This window comes from Hippopotamus amphibius, chromosome 6 (assembly GCF_030028045.1).
Source record: "Hippopotamus amphibius kiboko isolate mHipAmp2 chromosome 6, mHipAmp2.hap2, whole genome shotgun sequence".
Classification (NCBI taxonomy): Eukaryota; Metazoa; Chordata; class Mammalia; order Artiodactyla; family Hippopotamidae; genus Hippopotamus; species Hippopotamus amphibius.
In genome coordinates this window covers 119,069,651-119,074,473 of record NC_080191.1, presented here as the reverse complement: position 1 = coordinate 119,074,473, position 4,823 = coordinate 119,069,651, and the positions used below count along the sequence as shown (strand labels likewise).

Sequence of the window (4,823 nt, the reverse complement as noted above, 5' to 3'; positions counted from 1 at the left end):
GGTAAAACAATAATTTATTTGTTCAAAGTCAGTGGACCAAGAAGGATTGGTCAGCACATTGCCATGATCTAAATTTACACTACACCAACAACCAGACTTCAGATCTGGAGCCTGGGATTTTTCCCTGGGCACACACTTGGGTCTCTAATTATCATTGATCCTCTGGCATCAAAGTAAAAACTCATCACTCTCTCTCTCTCCTTTTGGCTGCGCTGCGCGGCATGCAGGGATCAACCTGGGATCGAACCCATGTCCTCTGCAGTTGAAGCGGCCAATCAACCACTGGACCGCCAGGGAAGTTCTGCGTAATTCATACTTAATGTGTACTGAATGAATGACTGCAGTAACGTATGAACACATGCCCAAATGAATAGATGGATAAATTATTGGATAAATAAATGCATTAATCAATGAATGAAACACTTTCTCATGGGGCAGACATACTATGTATCGGTCATGGATACTGACAGACCTAGAAAGCAGAGATAGGAAGCATCAAGAGACAGGCACTCGGAGCAGTTCCGATGACTGTCCACAACCTGTACCCGTTTGACCAGAATGGAGTGTGTCTGCATTACTGCGAGTGGCACAAGTGGGCGTCCACAAGGAGGAATACGTCCTGATATACGGGATGCTCTTCTATATCCGCTCATTTGCCAGCAAGATGTCCTCGCTAGACATGAAGGACGACTTCCTAGCCTTCCAAACTAGCAGTCGCAAACTCCATTACTACAAGATGCCCACTGGGCTCAATGTTGTCACGAATCCTGACTTGGGCATGGGACCCTTCTGAGATATGCTCCACCGCATCTACAGTGTGCTGTACGTGCAGTTGGCAGTGAAGAATCCCGTGTCCCGGGAGCCAAACGGTGCAAAGTGAGCTCTGCTCCCGACTGGACTCCTGCATCCACTCTCTTCCCTTCTTCTCTGCCTGGGCTGGCTGAAGGAAGCACTCTACCTACCTCATCCCTCAGAAGAACCCCTGTCTGTCTGGGGCCCTTCCTAACCTGTTTCACCTGAGGGCCCCCTACTGCAAGCCCCACCACCCCAGCCCCCTCAAGCGCTTGGTAGCTCTCCCAGGAGAACAGCCTAAGGCCCTCCCTGGCCAGGAAGGAAGCCTATCCGAGTCCCTACACCTCCAAACCAGGCCCTCTCTCCAGTTTTATCCCCTACCTGATGCTGTGAGAAGTACAGAATAAATTTTTTGTCACCCTAAAAAAAAAAAAAAAAAAAAAAAAGAGTAGAGAGATACAACGAGCAGAATGAGCTCAAGGCTGGGGCCCTTCCTGTTAGGACCAAAAGTGGCCCTGCCTCCTGGTCAGTACCCAAGAGTGTGCCCAGCGACGTGGAGCACACAGCACAGGGTCAGAGCCACACATGCCCAGGTGGGCCCCCACCAAGGAACCTTTTTTCCCTCCTAAGGGCCAAGATTCCAAGATTCAGCTGCTACTTCCAGAAATACCTACCTAAGCCCCCTCATTAAAAATATTTGGTTTCTTCTGTATTTGGCTGTTTATGATTCCAAATATTCTATCCCCAATTTTTTTTTTCACAGCAGGAAACATGTATATGTCAAAGTGTGATCATATCAAAAAAAAAAAAAAGGTTTTTTGGCACTTAATCTCTTTATTTCTCTCTCTCTCTCTTATACACATACACACCCCTCCCAGAGCAACAGAAAATGGCTATTACAGCTCAAAAGCTTACAAGGTCCAAAAAATGGTCAAGGTGAATGATGCTATAAAATGCTACCTTGATAAAAGGTATCCAGATTTGCCTGTTAAATTGGCAAATGTTTCTTTTTTAATAAGAATGCTCAGTGTTACTATGGTCAAAACAGCTCATTTGGCAAACTCCTGCTGGTGGTAGTATAAATTGGGGAAATGCTTGGGAGAGCACTGGGCCATCCACCTTGGAAGCTTTAACAATATTCCTACCCTATGTCCTAGTGATCTCACTTCCTACAACAAGGAGATGATGCAAAAGAAATAATCCTTTATTCTTAGAACATAATCCCAAAACATTATTTTAAGGATTTAAAAATAGCAAACCCTACAGGCTCTACTCTTTCCCTGCTTCTCTCCATAGTGCATATTATATATTCATGTCTTTGTCTATGTTTCCTCCCCACCCCTCCCAAAGAATCAAAGCAAACTGTGTCCCTAATGCCCTTGAATAATTCCTTACACATAGTAGGTACTCATAAATATCTGTTTAACTAAGGAATTATTTATAATAGTGAAAATTAAAACAAATGCAAAAAATAGAATAATAATGATTAATTACATTTTGGCAATCCTTTGATTAGCTATTGTATAGTCATTACAAATGTAATTATAAGAACTATATCAACTTGGAAAATAGATATACTGTTGGGTTTGTTTTCCTTTTAAAAAAAATTTTATTGGAGTATAGTTGCTTTACAATGTGTTAGTTTCAGGTATACAGCAAAGTGAATCAGTTATACATATACATATATCCACTCTTTTTTAGATTCTTTTCCCATACAGGCCATTACAGAATATTGAGAAGAGTTCCCTGTTCTATACACTAGGTCCTTATTAGTTATCTATTTTATGTATAGTAGTGTGTATATGTCAATCCCAATCTTCTAATTTATTGCCCCCCTCTCCTTACCCTCTGGTAACCATAAGTTTGTTTTCTACATCTGTAACTCTGGAAAATAGGTATGCTGTTAAGAGGTTAATCAAAATGCAAAATAGTATGTAGGTGTTTTAGATTGTTACAGTAATGACCCCAATGAGCCGTGCCTGCCTATAGCTCACACCGACTCTGGGCTTTGCCTTGTGACTTGTTTTGGATGATGGGACATCAGCAAAGATGATTCTGGCAGCAGCTTGAAAACTGTTTGCACAGTGGGTCTTGACCTCTCTCTCTTGCTGCTTTTGGAACCCAGCTGCCCAGGTAGCATGCTGGAAATATACCACCCAGCCTGTAGCTAGCACCAGACACTGAATGTCTCATTCATAGAATGAGGTCATATTATACAGCATCCAGCTCCAGTTGAGCCACCAGAAGATTGCAGTGGCATGAATGACCCTAGTTTATAACAGCAGAAGAAATGCCCAGTTGAGCTCTGCTCAAATGCAAGTGAATGGGTTGTAGTATTAAGCACTAAGTTTTGGGGTAGCTTGATATAATATCTGCTTTGTTGAAATAGGTGTGCATATGTAGGAAAAAATAGCAGTGCTATTTACTCAGAAAGAACTCACAGCAATCCTATGATGAAAGAAACTCAGGTGAGGAGACCTCTTGACTAGGTGTGACTTGCCAGGCATGACTCTGCCAGCACAGAGACCAACATGTTCTAGAGAAAAAACAGCCACAGAAGCAAGCACGTAAATGAGTACAGAGGTTCAATCTCTAGAGTGATGAAGAGTTTTGGAGATAGTGATGATGGCTGTACAGCATTGTGTATGTAATGAATGTGATTGAATTGTATAATTTAAAAATGGTTAGTTAAAATGGCACATTTAGGGAATTCCCTGGTGATCTAGTGGTTAGGACTTGGCATTTTCACTGCCAGGGCCGGGGGGCGGGGTGGGGGTGGGGCCGGGTTTCAATTCCTGGTCGGGGAACAAAGATCCCACAAGCTCCAAAGTGCCGCTAAAACAAAAAAACCCCACAAAACCATATAAGCAAAGTCACCTATCACAGACTTCCTCCAAAGATGGCAATCTTTCCCTAACATGCAATATAATCCATTCCTCAGCCACTGTGCACAGCTCTCCCAGTGGACCAATACCCACCCAGGGTTACTTTCTATCTTTCCCTGCAGACTTAGGCAGAGTGATCCAACCTGGCCCTGCCATCCTTTCAACAGCCCTCAATGTCAGGATGGGGTGGTGGACCTTACTTTCCTCAAAGGAACTGGATGCCAGTTGGCCAGATCCCCACAACTTTCCTCACTCTCTCCCCTGAGGCACCCAGGCACCCAGTGCACTTACAGACACGCCCATGACCAAGAATGTTTTTTCAGTTTCAGAGCATGCTTTCCTGCCTCCTGCAGCAAGATGCGACCGTCACAACCATCACCTGGTACTCATCCCTTTTCCCTCAGTGCTATGCCAACCCTGGCTTTAGACAGCTCTATGAAACCAACGGGGGCAGCATGTCTGGCTGAAACTTCCTGCAGAGGAAGGGAGAGAGATTAACAGGGCACCTCACTCCCAATCTCCTTGAGAATGAGCTCCTCCCCAGGGTCCAGCCGCCCCCCCCCCCCCCCAACCCCCCCGGCTTCCTGCATTGGGCTAGGGTTCCTCATTGGTTGGTCGGAGAGCTCTCTCACAGGAGAGGTGTTTGCCCAGTGCCTTCTCAGCGGCTTTTATCCTAAATTTGGCTCCGTTGGCACTGACTCATCCTTCCCTTGCGGCACCGATACTCAGTATTAGGCCGCGGCAGCCGCCTCGAAATCCCGGCCTGGCTTGCAGCTTTCTCTCTTCCTCTCCCGATCCTGCCCCGGCCCAGACCTTGCTGCCTACCTCAGCCTTCCCCACTGCCTGTGCAATTAAGGGCTGAGGTTTTTACTTTTTCGCTTCCCCACGCCAGTGAATATTTGTTACTAATTTCCCCGCGCTTCGTGTGCTGTCTTCAGCCCTTCTTTCCGGGAGCTGCTTTACCTCTGCTCCAGGGTGCTGGTAATTACCCTTCTAAATCAATTCGATGACCTTATTCTTTCCCACTTCCTCTTTCCTTCCATTGTTATGCAGAGGGAGGGGAGGCAGCTGAACGAGCGCGCAGAATTGGATAAGGGAGCAGGGTAACTCAGCCCCTCTCTTCCGGGTTCTGACTCGGCCCTTGAG

At 45.6% G+C, this 4,823-nt stretch overlaps 1 pseudogene; it reads left to right on the top strand.

Moving 5' to 3' along the window:
- The first annotated feature begins 524 nt into the window (after nucleotides 1–524).
- On the top strand, nucleotides 525–944 carry LOC130854838 (trafficking protein particle complex subunit 1-like; annotated as a pseudogene).
- The last annotated feature ends 3,879 nt before the right edge of the window (nucleotides 945–4,823 follow it).